The sequence below is a fragment of the Ceratotherium simum genome, chromosome X, assembly GCF_057802395.1.
Source record: "Ceratotherium simum simum isolate JZ-2026a chromosome X, ASM5780239v1, whole genome shotgun sequence".
NCBI lineage: Eukaryota > Metazoa > Chordata > Mammalia > Perissodactyla > Rhinocerotidae > Ceratotherium > Ceratotherium simum.
This window is the reverse complement of record NC_141940.1, coordinates 27,438,978-27,458,801: the sequence shown is the minus strand read 5'-3', so window position 1 is coordinate 27,458,801 and position 19,824 is coordinate 27,438,978. Positions and strand designations below refer to the sequence as shown.

Here is a 19,824-nt window from a genome sequence, read left to right as displayed (position 1 = left end):
TGAAGCCACTATCACCTCTCACCAGAGTTGTTGCAGTAGCTTCTTAACTGGACTCCTTGCTTCCACTCTTGCCTTCTATAATCTATTCTCAACAATGGTCAGTGATTCTGTTAAAATGTAAGTCAGATCATGTTATAGTCCTACTTAAAACCCGCCAAACTCATTGCAGTGGCTGTCAAGGCCCGTCACATCATCTCCTTCCCTCTTATCTCTCTGCTTCATCTCCTGCTGTTCTCCACCTCAATCACTGCTCCAGTCACACTGGCTTCTGTACTGTTCTTTGAACTACACCAAACCTGTTGGCTCCTTAGGACCTTTTCATATTATTGTTTCCTCTGTCTGAAATGCTCTTCCTACAGATATGTGCTTACTTCACAAGGATTTCTATTCAAATGTCACCTAGAGAGGTCTTTCTTGATCTCTGTAAAAATAGTGACATCCACCCACCTCTTCCCATCTCTAGCACTCCCTTACCCTGCTGTATTCTTCTCCATTTCATTTCTTGCCATCATTCTGTCTCCTCCACTAGAATGTAAGTGCCATAAGGTCAGGGACTTCAGTGTTTTTGTTTTGATTTGATTTAATTTGTTTTTTCTTCACTGATGTATCTTAATGCTAAAACAAGGTCTGGCATATAGTAGACATGCAATAAATACTTGTTGAAGTTATGACTGAAGAAGCACTTAAAAATGCCACCTATGTTTATGTGACAGGCACTGTGATAAGTGCTTTGCATTCATTGTCTTACTTAATTCTTACACATACAAAAATAGAACCCGGAAGGTACTGTTAGTTATCTCATTTCTGGATAAGAAACCCGAGAGGTTAAGCAGTTTGTCCAAGGCCACAGAGCTAGCTGCAGCACAGCTAGGATTCATTAAAATCCAAGTATGGCTGACTCCCAAAGTTCATGCTCTTAGCTACCATGAAATACTGCCTTATTAGTTCCAATCTAAACCTCAATTTACTTGCCCTTTCTGTCTTCTTTCTCACCCTGTTTTATGGGAATAATTGATTTTGTAAATATGTCACTATCCAGGAAAAGGTCTCTCCCTGCCTACTGAATATCAGTCCAGGAAGTGATAAGATTCGAAGAAGGACATCATTCAGTTTCAATAAATGACCCTGAATGCTGATGAGTTAGCATGGAAAAGGGCACAAGTGCTGGGAATGTGTGGCGCACAGAAGCCTGCCCAGCAGACTGACCCCACGTGATTTTGGTGCTTATCTGAAGCTCTGCATAAGAGCTTTCGAATGTCCTGGGAATTGGAACACAAACAACCACAGAAAGCACTGAGTTTGGGTCATAAATTTCAAATTCGCTCGCCAAGCTGTCACCTCACTGAACACAATACTTGTATCAGTCTGTGTGCCTGTTGACAATGATATTTTCTTAAGAAAGCAGGCAAGAAACTATCTAATGCAGACAAGCCACCCATAGACTCTAGGAAGAAGATGTGAATTTATTTGTGTCTGGAGCTTTATCAAGAGCATTGGGGATTGTAGGATGAATGTTGCACACAATAATAATAATTACATATTTATTGCTCCTGCCGTTGACAGTTTTCAAAGTGCCTGAATCTATATTATCTCAGTTTAAGCTTTCAACAGCTGCTTCACGAATGCAGATGAAGAAACTGAGTTTGTGAGTGTGATGGCTAGTAAATGGCATAGCCTGGACTAATACCCAGATCTTCTAACTCCTAGTCAGTATTCTTTTCTCCCCATATTACACAACATTCCTAGTAATTCTTCTGTGGAATCTTTGCAATAATTATACACTGGTTCCAGGAATATTCAAGTTTGACAGTCATCAAGGGTTACCAAAGTTTGCTCAACAGACATGACATAGGTACACTCAACAGGAATGATAGGAGTAGTACTGCAAAGACCCCTGCCCCAAATTTTTGCTTCCACCAGTCTGACTCAAGACCTTATATTTCCTTATTCAGTTAAGTCACTGTAGGAGAGCCATGTGAAATAGACAGTAACTCCATTTTATAAATCAATATAACCAGTTAGCTTCAGTATCCCAGCAATATCTTAAAGAATGGGCCATTGGACAAATACATTTTAATGGGAGAAAGGAGATGAAAAGGAGAAGAAACAGGATAGCTTTGAATAAAGGGCCCCAGTCAAAGAGTCTCCGTATAGGGACACACAATACCTGGAGTAGGAAAGGCAGAATGTATGATGGGATGAGGGCTAGAGTGAGTGAGGAACATGAAGGGCAGAAAGAAAAAGGGTCTAGGTGTTCAAACCATGACTGACCGATTTTGCTTTGGGCTAGCTTTGATGGGAAAAAAGAAAGTTCTATTTGATGCAAAATAAATTAAAATGAGTCTTCTGTGGTTTGTAAATACCACAGAAAAGAAGCAAAAAAGTCGTAGCTTTCCAATGTACTCCAGTATGTTGCCCAGAGAAGATGGAACTGGTTTTCTAGAAAGCTAATGAGCTACTAAATGGAGGGTGTAAACTGCAAATGATGCCAATCAGGAATGTTAATGGGAAACTATGCTGCATGCTGTTTTTTTCATTCTATCCTTGAGTTAAAATTTTTCTAAAAGATATATATACATATGTATGTATATGAACATATGCATAAATGTATGTGTGTGTGTATGAAAAAATATATATGAAAGTAGTTAGGAGTTTGTAAGAAAGCACTAAAACCTCTAGGGTTAGAAATGATAAAAAGAATATTTCAGGCAGTTACCTTCTTTAATTCTTCAAATGTTCCATGTTAGAAACCATAATTTGTTCAACAATTGCTGTAAGTTAAGTAAAAAAGAAACAAGAACTGTTCATTGATATTCATTTAAAGAAACATTTTTAGAACATTTTGAATAACACATTTCTATGTGTAATCTTATAGCTCTGCTCTTGCAATACCTATGGAATCCTATTCTGAAATCAAATTTATTTACCAATAAATTAGGAGAGGATGTTAAGAGAAATAGTACCACTAATCATGCTAATCAGAAGACTCTCTTCGAGGTATCTATCATGTCCAAATGTCTTTGAAATTGCAACTTTTCAAAGACACGTACTGTTCCCTTTAGTTTTAAACAGAAATAACTTCTATGAAGTTTGTGAAAATATAATAAGGTTGATTGTTTTTCACAAAGAACACCTTCTAGAGCTGGGATGGCACACAGGTTCCTTTTCATATGCCAATTTCAATTGTTTTGTGGTGGCTGCCTGGGATACTGCTAAGAAGAATTCTAAGGCTGTGTCCAGGCTCAGCCAGAAAGAATCTCATGGTTAATCTGTCATGTCCATGGCTGAAGGAGAAGGGGAGTGGTACCATAAGTGTCAAATATTTTCCATCTCTTCTCTAGAGATTATTTTCATCCTCTTAACTCTGATGACTAAAATTTGGATGGCTTCTGCTTGTGGGTAGTGGTAATTTCTGATGGAGTAGTGCAGTCTACTCCTTCACTCTCCTCAGGGGTGCATAAGTGAGATGTGTGGAAGATAAATCATTGGTCCACTATATAAAAAGATAACACAATTTGATATCTAGGTTTCATAATCCTTAAGGAAAAACATGACTGGAACACGATGAAAAGAAATAGAAAATCTACATACCAGGCAATTCATCAGTCTTATTAAAATTATCTACCTTGATATCCTTCTTAACTAAACTTTGACTTTTATTTGGACTTAAGGAAATATGCTAAATTCTTTCTCCTAATGTGCTTCTAGGCTCTGTAAAGAAGCTTCTGGGCCTAGTCACTTCTGTGGAACAAAATCAAGCATTATAACTTTGATGCTAATTTCCACATCTACTGTTTTCCACTGCAGATATTAATTGAATAGCCTGTGGCTTGCTTGACTCTTCACCCTTTCCTTAAATGATTACCTCTCATTATTTTGATTTTCAGTAAAATCTTAAACTGTTTTTCCTATTTCTTCTATTCCTTGGTCTGCCCTTTTCCATGCTGGAAACACAAAAGAAGGTGGAATCACCACACTAATTCTCTTTGTCCTCATGCTTCTCAAGATCTTATCCCTCTCCTTCCAATGTGCTTATGGTTATCCAGGTAACTAAATTACTGATATAGTTTACCTTATACCTATTCTTCTCCAACTAATCCAGTCCCCAAATTTCTTTATTCCCCTGTCCTGTCTAATGACAGCCTCATTTACAAAGAAAATCTTTTTTTAGCCAAACACTCCTTTAGGCAATATTTCTTCCTATAAACACCAAATTATTCTTTAAAGAAAAATTGTAATTATTCATTATTTTTAACACTTGAAAGAACAGTTTTTAAGTACATTAACCATTTGCTTTCCAACCTAAATATAGTTAGCATCAAGAAAATTGTGTCCTTGTGAATATCAACTGACATACGTTACCTGCTTTTGTTCTTTCTAAGTGTTCCTTTTAAGCTCTCTCCAGCCATAGCCTAGCAGCCTAGGTTGAAATGAATACCACTGCTACGTAATATATCAAATGTCCAAAGTCTCACTTCTTTCATTGGGATACCAAAATGTTATATGTTTTTTAGCAAATGAGATTGCTAAGGAAAATGAGTACTGTATTATATTTTAATTTATCCTTAATGTAGTTAACATTCACCCAAGCAAAGTATATAAATACAAATTCTTCTCATCAGATCCTAAGCTATTGAGAATCAATGTACATTTTACTTTGTCCATTCAAATAAGAGCCTAACATTCTTGGGTAAGTCCGCTTTGCTTAATGTAGATTCCATAAGAGTCATTCTCAAATCCATACTGCTGTTCTTGGCCTATTGTTTAGAGCTCCTCCACAATATGATTACTCCTGGTATGGCTTGCTTGCCAAGAGGCAATGCCCTCCTAATCAAAGATGAATAAGATTCTCAGGACAACCGCATGGATTCCAGGCAATTAGAGAAGGTCTAAATCCAACCCTCAAGCTATTTCTCAATGGATAAAATAAATATCCAGATTGAAGAAAATTGAAGTTCTGTCTTAAAATATCTGAAAAATTTGCCCCTGTTCTACATGCATTTTTGTGTTTCTTAACAAAGAAAAGCAGTTAACAAGCAAGCATCAGATAGCAGATCTCAATGACAGTGTGAAAGGTGTCATAAGTGTTACTACTAGTTTTTAAAGTGGAGATGTTTGCAAACTCTTTGCTTTTTAAAATAAATTAAAGGCAATTCAAGTTTATCCCATCTTTCTTTACTTGCATTTGGATATATAGGAAAGAAAGTAGAATTATAGCGAGGACTCAGGAATTCTGCATCTCCTATGTCTATTAGAAGGTTGTAAGTATGACTATCATTTGCTCTGTGTGGCATGATGCAACAAAGTAATGAATACCACTGATTGAGGGATATAAGCCCTGGCCTAAGAGTTAGTAGTACTTTGTTGAAATCCTATCTCTGTCACTTGCCGGTGATGTGTCACTTCCCTTCTAAAGGCTTCAATTTCCTAACCTGTAGTGTAAAGAATTATACAAGATTATTTTGGGGAATTTTCTTTTTCATTTTTAGTTGACCTCAGGTGTGGTGCACAGAATTGAATTAACCATAAGATTTGGTTCAACACATGATCATAAAGAAAAATATTGGATGGAATCTTCCTAGGATTCACAGTGAACTTATATTTTCATTTACTCTATCAAGAATATCTGTATCAATTTCAGAAGGGAATCAGTAATCCTGACAAATTGAATTCCTACATCATTGTGGCACTAGTTTTATTTTTCAGCTTTATTGAGATATAATTGACATATACTATTGTGTAAGTTTAACATGTACATTGAGATGATTTGATACACATATATATTATAAAACACTTTACCACGATAAGGTTAGTTAACTCATCCTTTACCACACATAATTACAATTCTGCTGTTGTTGTGATGAGAACATTAAAACTCCATTCTCATAGCAACTTTCAAGTATACAATACAGTATTGTAAACTATAGTCATCACGCTGTACATTAAATCCCCAGAACTTATTCCTTTTTAACCGAAAGTTTGTACCTTTTGATCAACACCTGCCCATTTCCCCAGAGCTCTCAGCCCCTGGAAACCAACATTCTACTTTGTTTCTATGAGTTCTCTGTTTTTAGATTCCACACATAAGTGAGATCATACAAGATATGTCTTTCTTTGTCTGATTTATTTCACTTAGCATAATGCCCTTAAGGTCCAAACATATTGTCGCAAATGGCAAGATTTCCTTCCTTTTTATGACTGAATACTATATGTATTGTGTGTATATCTGTATCCATTCACTGATGGACACTCAGGTTGTTGTTCTTTCCATGTCTTGGCTATTGTGAATAATACTGCAATGAACATGGGAATACAGATATCTCTTCAAGATAGTGATTTCATCTTCTTCAGCTATATACCCAGAAGTGGAATTGCTGGGTCATATGGTAGTTCTATTTTTAATTTTTTTGAGGAAACTTCATACTGTTTTCCATCGTGGCTATATCCATTTACATTCCCAACAAAAGTACACCAGGGTTCCCTTTTCTCCACGTTCTTGTCAGCATTTATTATCTCCTGTCTTTTTGATAATAGCCATTCTAATAGGTGTGAGATGATATCTAATTGTAGTTTTGACTTGCATTTCCCTGATGAGTAATGATGTTGAGCTTCTTTTCATGTACTTGTTGGCCATTAGTATTGTCTTTGGAAAAGTGTCTATTCAAGTCCTCTGTCCACTTTTTAATTGGATATTTTGTTTTTTTGCTATTGAGTTGTATGAGTTCCTCATATATTTTGGATATTAACTCCTTATCAAATATATGGTTTGTGTCTGACCGGGCAAGAGAAACAATAGAAAAAATAAACAAATGGGACTACATCGAACTAAAAAGCTTCTGCACAGCAAAGGAAACCACCAACGAAACGAAAAGACAACCTAACAATTGGGAGAAGATATTTGCAAACCATACATCTGATAAGAGATTAATCTCCAAAATATATAAAGAACTCATGCATCTCAACAACAAAAAAACTAACAACAATTAAAAAATGGGCAAAAGACCTGAACAGATATTTCTCCAAAGAAGATGTACAGATGGCCAACAGACACATGAAAAGATGTTCAAAATCCTTAACTATCAGGGAAATGCAAATCAAAACTACAAGGAGATATCACCTCACACCCGTCAGAATGGCTATAATTAACAAGACAGGAAACAACATGTGTTGGAGAGGATGTGGAGAGAAGGGAATTCTAACATACTGCTGGTGGGAGTGCAAACTGGTGCAGCCACTATGGAAAACAGTATGTAGATTCTTCAAAAAATTAAGGATAGAACTACCATAGGATCCAGCTATTCCACTGCTGGGTATTTATCCAAAGAACTTGAAAACACCAATGGGTAAAGATACCTGCACCCCTGTGTTCATTGCAGTGTTATTCACAATAGCCAAGACTTGGAAACAATCTAAGTGCCCATCAAGGGACGAATGGATAAAGAAGATATGGTATATATACACAATGGAATACTACTGAGCCATAAGAAACGATGAAATCCAGCCATTTATGACAACATGGATGGACATTGAGGGTCTTATGCAAAGTGATATAAGTCAGAGGGAGAAAGTCAAATACTGTACGATTTCCCTCATTAAGTAGTAGATAATAACAACAACAAAGAAACACATAGAGACAGAGATTGGATTGGTGGTTACCAGAGGGGAAGGGGGAGGGAGGAGGGCGAAAGGGATAATTCGGCACATGGGTGTGGTGTTGGGTTGTAATTAGTATTTGGGTGGTGAACATGATGTAATCTATGCAGAAATGGAAGTATAATGATGTACACCTGAAATTTATACAATGTTATAAACCAATGTTACTGAAATAAACAAAAAATAAAATAATTAAAATTTCACCCCCAAAAAATAAATATATATGGTTTGCAAATATTTTCCCATTCCATAGATTGTCTTTTCATTTTGTAGATTGTTTCTTTTGCCATGCAGAGGCTTTTTGTTTGACGTAGTCCTACTTGTTGATTTGTGCTATTATTGCTTGTGCTTTTGGTGTCATATCCAAAAAATCATTGACAAGACTGAAGCCAAGGAGATTTTTCCCTATGTTTCCTTCTAGGAGTTTTATGATTTCAGGTCTTACATTTAAGTCCTTAATCTGAGTTAATTTTTGTGGTGTAAGATAAAGGTTCAATTTCATTCTTTTGCATGTGGATATCCAGTTTTCCCAACACCATTTATTGAAGAGACTATCATTTCCCCATGAGTATTCTTGGCTCCCTTTTCAAATATTAGTTGACGATATATGTGTGGGTTTATTTCTGGGCTCTCAATTCTGTTCTATGTGTCAGTCTTTATACCAGTACCATACTGTTTTGATTACTATAGCTTTGTAATACAGTTTGAAATCAGGAAGTTTGATGCCTCCAGCATTGTTCTTTATCCAGATTGCTTTGGCTATTTGAGGTCTTCTGTTGTTCCATAAGAATTTTGGGATTGTTTTTTCTATTTCTATGAAAAATGCCATTGGAATTTTGATAGGGATTGCATTAAATCTATAGATGGCTTGGGTAGTATGGATATTTTAACAATATTAACTCTTCTGATTTATGAACACTGGATGTCTTTCCATTTATTTGTGTCTTTTTCAATTTCTTTCTTCAATGTCTTATAGTTTTCAGTGTATAGATCTTTCACTTCCTTGGTTAAATTTACTCCTAAATATTTTATTATTTTTGATGCTATTGTAAGTGGGATTGCTTTATTTCTTTTCCAGATAGTTCATTGTCAGTGTATAAAAATGCAAAATGTTTGTATGTTGATTTCGCATCCTGTAAATTTACTGAATTCATTTATAGGTCTAACCATTGTTAGTGGGGTTGTTAGCATTTTCTATATACAAGATCACATCATCAGCAAACAGAGACAATTTTACTTCTTCCTTTTCAATTTGGATGCCTTTTATTTCTTTTTCTTCCTAATTGCTCTCGCTAGGACTTCAAGTACTATGTTGAATAGAAGTGATGAGAGTGGGCACTCTTGTCTTATTCCTGATCTTAAAGAGAAAGCATTCAATCTTTCACCATTGAGTATGATGTTTGCTGTGGGTTTGTAATATACGTCCTTTATTATGTTGATGTATGTTCGTTCTATACACAATTTGTTGAGAGTTTTTATCATGAAGGGATGTTGAATTTTGACAAATGCTTTTTCTGCATCTATTGAGATGATCAAATGATTTTTGTCTTTCATTCTATTCATATGGTGTATCACATTTATTGATTTGTGTATGTTGAACCATCCTTGCATACTAGAAATAAATCTCACTTGATCATAGTGTATGATCCTTTTAATGTGCTGTTGAATTCAGTTTGCTAGTATTTTATTGAGAATTTTTGCCTCTATATTCATCAGGGATGTTAGCCTGTAGTTTTCTTTTCTTGTAGTATCCTTATCTGGCTTAGGTATCAGGGTAATGCTGGCCTTGTAAAATGAGTTCGGGAGTATTCTCTCCTCTTCACCTTTTGGGAAGAGTTTGATAAAAAATTGTTATTAATTCTTCTTTAAATGTTTAGTAGACTTCATCCATGAAGCCTTCTGGTACTGGGATTTTCTTTGTTGGAAGGTTTTTTTTATTACTGATTCAATCTCTTTACTTGTTATTTGTCTGTTCAGATTTTCTATTTCTACATGATTCAAACTTGGTAAGTTGTATGTTTCTAGGAATTTATCCATTTCTTTAAGGTATCCATTTTGTTGGCATATAATTGTTCATGGCAGTCTCTTATGATCCGTTATATTTCTGTAGCATCAATTGTAATGTCTCGTTTTTTGTTTGTAATTTTATTGATTTGAGTCCTCTCTCCTTTTTTTGTATGTCTAGCTAAAAGTTTGTCAATTTTATTTATCTTTTCTAAAAACCAACTCAGTTTTACTGATTTTTTCTATTTTTTTCTATCCTGTATTTCATTTATTTCTGCTTTAATCTTTGTTATCTCCTTCCTTCTGCTAACTTTGGGCTAACTTTGTTCTTATTTTTCTAGTTCCTTGAGGTGTAAAGTTAGGCTGTTTATTTGAGATCTTTCTTTTTTCTTAATGTAGGCATTTATCACTTTAAACTTGCCTCTTAGCACTGCTTTTGCTGTATTCCATATGTTTTGGTAGGTTCTGTTTCCATTTTCATTTGTTTTGATATATTTAAATTTTCCCTTGTGATTGCATCTTTGACTCATTGATTGTTCAAGAGTGTGTTGTTTAATTTCCACATATTTGAGAATTTTCCAGTCTTCCTCTTGTTATTTATTTCTAGTTTCATATCATTGTAGTCAGAAAAGACACTTGGTATGATTTCAATTTTTTAAAATTTGCTGAGACTTGTTTGCAACCTAACATAATAATCTACCCTGGAGAATGTCCTTTGTGCACTTGAGAAGAATGTGTATTGTGCTGCTGTTGGATGGAACATTCTTTATGCATCTATTAGCTCCATTTGTTCTAAAGAATAGTTCAAGTCCAATGTTTTCCTACTAATTTTCTGCCTGGATGATCTATCCATTGTTGAAATGAGTTATTGGGGCCGGCCCTGTGGCTTGGTGGTTAAGTGCGCGCGCTGCGATGCTGGTGGCCCGGGGTTCGGATCCCGGGTGCGCATCGAGGCACCACTTCTCCATTCATCCTGAGGCCGAGTCCCACATACAGCAACTAGAAGGATGTGCAGCTACGACACACAACTATCCACTGGGGCTTTGGGGGGAAAAATAAAATAAATAAAATCTTTAAAAAAAAAAAAAAAAAAAAGAAATGAGTTATTGAAGTCCCCTACTATTACTGTATTGCTGCCTATTACTCCCTTCAGATCTGTTAGTATTTGCTTAATATATTTAAGTGTTCTGTTGTCAAGTGCATATATATTTACCATCATTGCATCCTCTTGATGAATTGGCCCCTTTATCATTATACAATGACCTTCTTTGTTTCATGTTACAGTTTTTGACTTAAAGTCTATTTTGTCTGATATAAGTATAGCTATTCCTGCTCTCTTTTCCTTTCCATTTGTGTGAAATATCTTTTCCCATCCCTTTACTTTGAGCCTGTATGTGTCCTTGAATCTGAACTGAGTCTCTTGTAGGCAGCACATAGTGGGGTCCTGTTTTTCATCCATTCAGCCACTCTGTAGCTTTTGAATGGAGAATACAATCCATTTACATTTACAGTGATTATTGATAGGCAAAGACTTACTACTGTCATTTTGTTAATTGTTTTCTGACTGTTTTTTAGTTCCTTTGTTCCTTTCTTCCTCTCTTGCTGTCTTCCTTTGTGAATTGATGATTTCTCATAGTGGTATACTTTGATTCTGTTCTCTTTATCTTGTGTGTATCTACTACAGATTTTTGTTTTAGTGGATTTTGTTACTCTGAGGCTGACTTGAAACATCTTATAGATATAACAATCTATTTTAACCTGATAACAACTTAACTTTGATTGCATACAAAAATTCTTCCCTTTTATTCCCTCCTCCCACATTTTATGTTTTTGACATCACAATTTACATCTTTTTATATTGTGTATCATTTAACAAATTATTATAGCTATCGCTATTTTTGATACTTTTGTCCTTCAACATTTATACTAGACTTAAGTGGTTAACACACCAACATATTACAGTATTAGCTTGCTCTGAATCTGACTATATGCTTGCCTTTACCAGCATGTTGTTTATTTTCATATGTTCTCATGTTACTAATTTATGTCCTTTAGTTTCAGCTAGAAGAACTCCTTTCAGCATTTCTTTTAAGGCAGGTCTAGTAGTAATAAACTCCCTCAGCTTTTGTTTTTTGTTTGGGAAAATATTTATCTCATCCTCATTTCTGAAGGACAATTTTGCTGGGTAAAGTATTCTTGGTTGGCAGTTTCATTCTTTCAGCACTTTGAATAGATCAATATTCCATTCTCTCCTGGCCTGCAAGGTTTCTGCTGAGAAATCCACTGATAACCTTACAGGAGTTCCCTTGCATAAGAGATTTTTTTTCTCTTGCTGCTTCTAAAATTCTCTCCTTGTCTTTGATTTTAGATAGTTTTATTATAATATGCCTTGGAGAAGATCACTTTGGATTGAATTTTTGAGGTGTACCTATTAGTTTCATAAACTTGGATGTTAAAATCTCTCCCAAATTTTGGGAAGTTCTCAGCCATCATTTCTTTAAATAAGTTTTCTATCCCTTTCTCCCTCTCTTCTTCTTCTGGACCTCCAATGATAGAGGTCAGGGTCTCCTACTCCACCATCGTGGTGACATCACTCTCCTGGCACTAGTTTTAATTCATATGTGAAGTCTGGCTGGCTGTCATCTTGTCCAGGTAGAGGCATGAAAATTGTCCACAATTCATCTTCATCTCCACTATGTAAAGCTCAGGAACATATTTTTTTTTCCTGTGAAGCTACTTATGTACAATTCCGGGACACAGATAGGCATTGCTCATTGAAAGTACTAAGAGACTTTGCAAAATAATTGTCCATACACACTGTCTCCAATCACTCTCCTTTCATTCTTTTTAGAATTTATTCCAGTTGGACTTTCTCCATCCCTGTTCTGCCAAAACTGCTCTTGATAAGGTTCCTGCTAACCTATTCCTTGCTAAATCCAATGGTTAATTTTTATATTTCATCATACTCAATCCCTCACTCTCTCCATTGTTTTTTACTTGAGTCCTGACACCACACTCTCCTATTTCACTGACTATTCATCTTCAATCTCCTTTGCTAGTTTTTCCTTGTGACAGAGACTGGCTAGATGTTTATTAAACCCTTTTCCTCTTCTTCTTTGGCACAAACTTTGACTACATTTTCCAGCCTCCCTGTAGTTCATTGTAGCCACATAAATGAGTTTTGCTAATGGAAAATGAGCACAAGTTATGTGCTCATATTTCAAACCTGACCCTTAAAGTACTCCCACTCACAGTCATCCAAATTAATTCCTCTTCTACCAGCCTGATGCATATGATGAAGTTTAATGCTGTGATTGTGACCTGGGAAGCCAGGTAATTAAGGATAGTGCAAACACGAGATAGGTCACTGGAGAAAAGCCCCCACTCTATCAGTAGCACCTATTTTAGAATTTATATAAGGAAGATATAAATTTCTGTTTTCTTAAGACATTTTGGAATTGCTTGTTAGAGCAACTAATGTTTACTTAACTAATGGTTGCTTTCTTTTTCTGACCCCTTAACGTTACATTGCTTCAGGAATTAGTCCCTTCATCTCTTATATTTTCTATATATACTTCCCTCCTTTGGTGATCTCATCCACACTACATGCTAATGGTTCACAGATTTACATCTCTAGCCTGGACCTCTCCCCTAAAATCAGACTTATATAAACAATTATTTACCTGATATCTCTAATTGAATTTAAAACTTAATATGTCCAAAATGGAACCCATGATCATCCCCCTAAAACTTGTTCCTCATGCTCTTTCCCATCTCAGTTATTGGCCACTACATCCTTCTACTCACAAGGCCAAAATCCTTAGAGTTATCCTTGACCCATCTCTTTCTTAACACCCTCACATTAAATTTGTCTGAAAATTCTGATTGTTCTGTCTTCAACATATATCCAGAATTCAATTGCTTCTCATCACCTCGTCACTATTACCTTAGTCCCAAAATCATCATCTCTCACCTCGATTATTGCAGTAGTCTCCTAATTGGTCTCACAGCTTCCTCTCTTACTTCCCTTCAGTCTATTCATCACACAATAGGGTAATACTCTTAAAATATAATTTACATAGTATCAGTCCTTTGCTTAGAAACCTCCAATACCCTCTCATCTCACCCATATTAAAGACCAACATCCTTACAGTGGCCTGTGAGGCTACTTAATCTGACTTTTGATCTTTTTTCCCACTACTGTCCACCTTGCTTGCTTTTCTACAACCACACTGACCTCCTCACTCTTCCCCGAACATACCACTCACACTCCTACTACAAGTCCGTTCATGCTTCCTATTGTCATTGCTTAAAATTTTCACTGCCTAAAATTTTCATTCCTGAGATATCGGAATATCAGAACAGTTAATATCCTCATCTTCTTTAGGTCTTTACTCAAATGCAGGTTTCTCAAATAGGCCAATCCTCAACACCCTATGTAAAATTAAAAATCCCCAACCTGCCTCACACACACTCTCCATCCCCTCTCTGCTTTATTTTCTTCCATATCACTTATCACCAAGTAACATCCTTTATATTTTACTTACTACTTAGTTGTTCTGTTCCACAAGCTAGAATGTAAGCTCCATGAGAGCAGGACTCTTGTTCAGTGCTATAGTCTCAGCACCAAGTATAAGCACACAGTAGGTTCACAATAAATATGAGTTAAATGGATGCATTTTGCATCACTGCTCTCTTAAATTCTTTCTATCAGAATCAGGCAGACATTTCTCCACTATCAACAGATCCCTGTAGCAAGTGGCAAGCAAGAAGCCATCTCCTTCCAGTGTCAGTTGCCTATGTTTCCATGACAGATATGAATCCTCCAGCCATTCACCAAGTTGGCTTAAAACAGCTAATTTCCATGCCATTGGAGTTGTGCCATCCATCACACAGCTGTACTATTGTGCTACTCAGGCTGTAGCTGAAAGGTCTGTCCCCAGGGTCCCTTGGCCTGGCAGAATCCATCTCCAGTGACTTCTATTCAATATCTCGCCATCTATTTGAGCCTCTGTTACTGTAGTAGGGGCTGATAAATAACTATCATCTGCCTGGCATTGCAGGTTTTTCTTCCTTCCTTCCTGAGATGCACTTGATTAGTTTTTACAGCAAACTCTTGGGAGAAAGGAGATCCTCTGTTTTGTTTCTTTGTTTGCTCTCAATTCCATTACCTCTATCCCTATGGTGTTGAAATCTATAAGTCACTTCTATGTATCTACTTACAGTTTTCTTTTTAGCATTTGATCACTCTTTCTCTACTTGTGATCTACTTTCTCCTAGACCTATGGACAATCAGCACATATTATCACTTTCTTGAGTATTCCATTTTGAGTGTAATCTGAGTAAATATTTTTATAAAACAGAGTAATTTTATGATATTTAGGATGATCACATGTTAGAGTTGTAGAGATGATCACATTTAGAAGTCACCTTTTCCAATACATTCATTTTCCAGATGGAGAATCTGAGTCCCAGAGAGTCAGAGTGACCGTAGTTACTTAGCATTTGCAAAGTGCTTTCACAAATATCCCCATGTTTCAATAACTCTATGGAAAAATAATGATTATTCTCATTTTACGTATAAGGAAACTTGAAACTGGGGATCTGAAAGGTTGAGTGACTTCCAAATGTCACACACACAGCAGAGGCAGGACTCGTACTCTAACGCTCTTTCCATTATGCCTTATTGTTTCCTCAGAAAAAAAGAAGTGCTAAGCTCTTAAGTTTATGGAATGTAAAGGGGGAGAAAGAAGGGTTGTGCCGGGAACAAGTTGACCCACAGTGAAATCGATTATTCTCAGGAAAAACAGTCTACTTCTACATCTTTGTCACTGCTCTTCTGACAGCTGGTGTGGTGCTAATAAGTTACCCAGGGCATAGACGACACAAAGATTGGTTTAGACACAAAGCAGCATGGGTGAGTCCGTTGGTCCTTGTAGGAGACCTTATCTCCATGCAGCTTTAGCACTGCCAGTCGGCAGACACAAGGAGTGGTCAAGGATATGCTTTGTAAGTCTTTGTGGGTAAGTAAGAGACATTAGATTAGCTGTCTCTGCTTCCTGACAGTGTTTGCTCTGAATTCTAAGGTCAGAAGGAATATACCACATTCTCTCACTTAAATTTTCCTTCCTTTTCTCAGATGTTTTACTGTTAACACTGAAGCAGCAAGTTTGAGTTGTAAAGTATGTCTGTATGTGTGTATGTGTTGCACTAATGATAGTAAAATCGGTCATAGCTTGAGTTCAGGTATGAAGTCTTTCCAGCCAATATGTTGTTATACTCATGGCACTCTTTCAGCATAGAGCCTCCAACAACTTGGTAAGAGTACCTGAAGTGCTGTGAACAGTGGTTAAGGTCTCTGTAGACCTCTGTTCAGTCAAGTGGGTTTAATGCAATACAATTATCCTTTTTCGCCTATTCTCATCTAGTCTAGACATTCCAGATACCTTTTAGAGACATACTACAGATGCCGTTATTGAGCTATATTATATATTTATTCAAGGTACAGTATTTGGCTATAGAATTAAAACAATCATCTTATACAGTTATATGAATTTTATATTTTGCCTTTTCTAGAAATGCCTTTGTCTTATTCAGCATTTTCATCTGTGAACAAATGTAATCAACACACAACGTCTTATCTAGAGGCAGTGGGATAAAATAAGGGGATAACAGGACTTGACTACTAGCTCTGTCTTATACTAAGCTGTTTCATACTCAGTTATGCCTCAGGAACTTTATCTGTATAACGAGACTAGTACCCCCCAGCAAGTGTTTAATTGTATCATACTAAACCAAACATAAGGTACTTTAGTTCAATTAGCAAGTTATTTTCTCTAAACTAAAAACATAAGTAGAAATAACTACAAAGATGAACTGACTGGTTATCCTTCCCTTCTGAAGCGATGACTAGAATTAGATTTTTGGCCAAAAATATATCTATCATTCTGACTGCAAGCACTTTTGAGGGATAGGAAAAGTCAGGACCACAGAAACCAGAAAGTTTGGGTAACTGTCATCACAGAATATTTCCAAGAAGGAAATGGGAACTGTTCAGGTATTCATCATATATTCAGCTATTGATTTGTGAAAACAACTTTCTAACTGGCCTTCCCGCCCCTCCATTCCATTCTCCACACTTACTGGGAAAATCATTTGAAAATGTAAATATGAAAAAAATGCAAATATGAAATAAATGTAAATTACTGTCACCCCCTTGCTTAAATCTGTTCAGTGGATTCATATTGCATTTTGGATAAAGTCCAAATTTCTTAACACAACCTAAATAACCTGTATGATCTGAAACCTGACTAATTTTCCAGCCTCAAGCAATACTCCCTCCCCAATAACACTAAATATCCCCGTTATAATAAATTAACTTCTATTTGTATGTGTTGTTCCCTCTGCTTGAAATACTTTTCCCAATGAGCCTCCACCCCCTCCCCACCCACATATCCATCCTATTTCTCCCTTTGTCTTGATAGCTCACACTCATCCTTCGAGTCTCAGCTTAGATGTTCATTTCGAAACTATCTAGACTATGTTAGGTAGCCCTATAACAGACTCTAGTGATATCCTATGAATCCCATATAATAGATCACAATGTACTGAAACTGCTTGATTTAAATTTTTAGTCTATTTTGCTGTACTGTGAGCTTCCTAAAGGCAGGGACTGTTTCTCATTCATTATTGTAAGCAGTTCAACATAGCAGCTATGAGTGCAAGGCTCTAGAATAACCGCCTGCCTTCATCACTTTGACCTTGGGCAGATTATTTGACCTGTTAGTGTCTCAGTTTTCTCATTTATAAAGTGATATAATAATAAAACCTATCTCAAATGGTTGCTGGGATGATTATATGAGTTAATACATGCAGTGAATTTAAAACAGTGCTAGGTACATAGTTAGTGCTCAATACATACTAATTGCTGGGTTTTTTTCCCACAGTGCCTAACATTGCCTGGCACATGCCACATGCTGAACAAATGCTTGATGAATGAATGAGTAAATAAGGAGTAAAATCAGGTAGGTGTTATTGCTAACTAGTAAGCTCTGAGAGAGTAGGAGCATAACATATCCTCATAATATTTAACGCCTAACACAGTTTCAGGCACCATGTAGTTCCTCAATCGCTATGAGTTATATGAATTCATGAGATGAAGAACTCTAACCTTGTGTACATGTTTACTACAGTTATTGAAAATTCTATTCAAAACTTCAATAAACAAATTTCCAAAATCAAACAGAAATTTAGAATCCAAATCTTTCCCTGCAAACCATTGTACTAGATATTTTATTATCTGTCATTGGAGATGGAGTCAGATGATAGTTGGTTCTCAGTGAAACTAGCCAGCAGTATGACTCATACCAAAATAAAAGGCAAAAAAAAAAAAAAAAAAGAAAGAAGCCCTCACAAAATTCTTTTCTACCTTTGAAAACATTAAAGGCGTTACTTCCAAAGTGCTACTTTCAAGTGAATATCCCCACTGATTGGTACAAGTTAGCCCTGATGGAAAATGGCTTTGAAAGTTGGATTTGAACTTCCCAGCTGAGCTAGTAGTGCTCAGGGAAGGAATGAGCAGAACTTTTCTCCCCCGCACAGGCATGCATGGGAAAGATGCACAATCCTTGACAGCCTAGTAGAAGACAGCCAAGGGTTTGCATCCTAGTGCTACAACTTCTTAACTCTGTAATCCTGAGCAAGTTACTTGACCTCTGTAAGCCTCTGTGTTTTCGTCTGCAAAATGGGAATGAGATCAACATCACAGTACGCAATTATTGTAAGTATTAAATATGATAGTGTATGTAGAGTGTATAGCATGATGCCTGGCGCATGGTAGCTACTCAACAAATTGTAGTTACTTTTATCCTTGAGCTTTTATCCTTGACATCTTAAATTGTCATCTTAAATTGGATCATCTGAGCAGGAGTATAATAGTCATTTGCCAAGTGTAAACACTTAGCATCTTGGTGACCTTTTGCAGGAGAGTCTTTCCGTATAAGTAGCATAGAGAGTCTCTTATATCACCATATTTGAGTAGAATATTAGAGCCTTGACTGTTCAACTTTCTAGCTCTGTGACCTTGGCTAAGTTACTTATAACCTCTTTGTACCTTAGTGTCCTCTTTCATAAGATGGAAATAGTAATGGTATCTAACTCATAGGGTTGTTGTGAAGATTAAATAAAATTGTTTATTATAGCCCTTAACAGGAGACCTAGCACATGGTACAAACTTAACAAATGTTAGCAATGATAATGACATAAAAGGCTCATCCCTGGCCCTTGAATCTACTTGATATTTCTTTGGTGTAATGAATTGAAGATTCATATGAAATTATAAATATATTCTTACGAAGAAGAGTACACTGAGAGTGAAAGAGCTGCTCCATTTATTAAGCACCTACTATATCCAAGGTACTCTTCTAGGCATTTTACAGACATTACTTTCATCTTCACAGCCATACAGCGTGGTGGATGTGATTATTCCCATTTAAAAAATACATCAGCTAAGATATTTTAAGAAATCTACCCAAGACCACACAACTAAGAAATGGACTAAGACAAACGCAGAATTGGGATCTGGGCCCAGACCTGTCTGACACCAAAGCCTGTGTTCTTTTCACTACATCTTTAATCCGTCATTATGAATTTGTTTACCAGATTAGCTAACTGTCATCAGTAAGAGGGAGGGCCCCTGAGGATGAGATAGAGGACAAGAAAGTTCAAGAGGGAAGGAGAACAAAAGAAAACAGCTCAAACATGGCTTGCCCTCAGGCCAGTCCTGTCAAAGGCTCTAGTCTCTGGCACTTTGTCTAGTTGCCTCAAGGTACACGGGTTTCCTTGTACTTTTTGCCTTAGGTTTTATATTCATTTCTCAACCTATGAAAACTTATTCTAAATCTCAAGCTTTAATTTCCATAGCACTATGAGAAATGTTCTGAGTTCCTTCTTTGCTCTGCTTGTTGACTTGCTTTCTTTTTCTTTTTAATTCATATAGACCTTCCTTTCACCTTTTTATTACATAGCATTTCCTGTTTTCCCCCCATTGACCTGATTCTCTCCTAATGCCTGCACTGCTGGCGATAACTGTACATCTCTATCAAGTAGATGTTAGGGAAAAACAGTCAGCATTATACAGGGACAGAGGGTACTATTTAAATGCAACAT

At 36.4% G+C, this 19,824-nt stretch overlaps 1 protein-coding gene across 5 annotated transcripts in view; it reads right to left on the bottom strand.

Moving 5' to 3' along the window:
* The window catches only part of LOC147911783 (uncharacterized), a 318,235-nt gene that overhangs the window by 28,082 nt on the left and 270,329 nt on the right, over positions 1–19,824 (bottom strand). The window contains exon 3 of one of the 5 annotated variants that reach the window (XR_015550350.1): positions 2,717–2,771. The exons of the other annotated variants lie outside the window; for them this stretch is intronic. The gene's annotated coding sequence lies outside the window, so the exon portion shown is untranslated. The remainder of the gene's footprint in view (positions 1–2,716; positions 2,772–19,824) is intronic. 5 annotated transcript variants of the gene reach the window in all.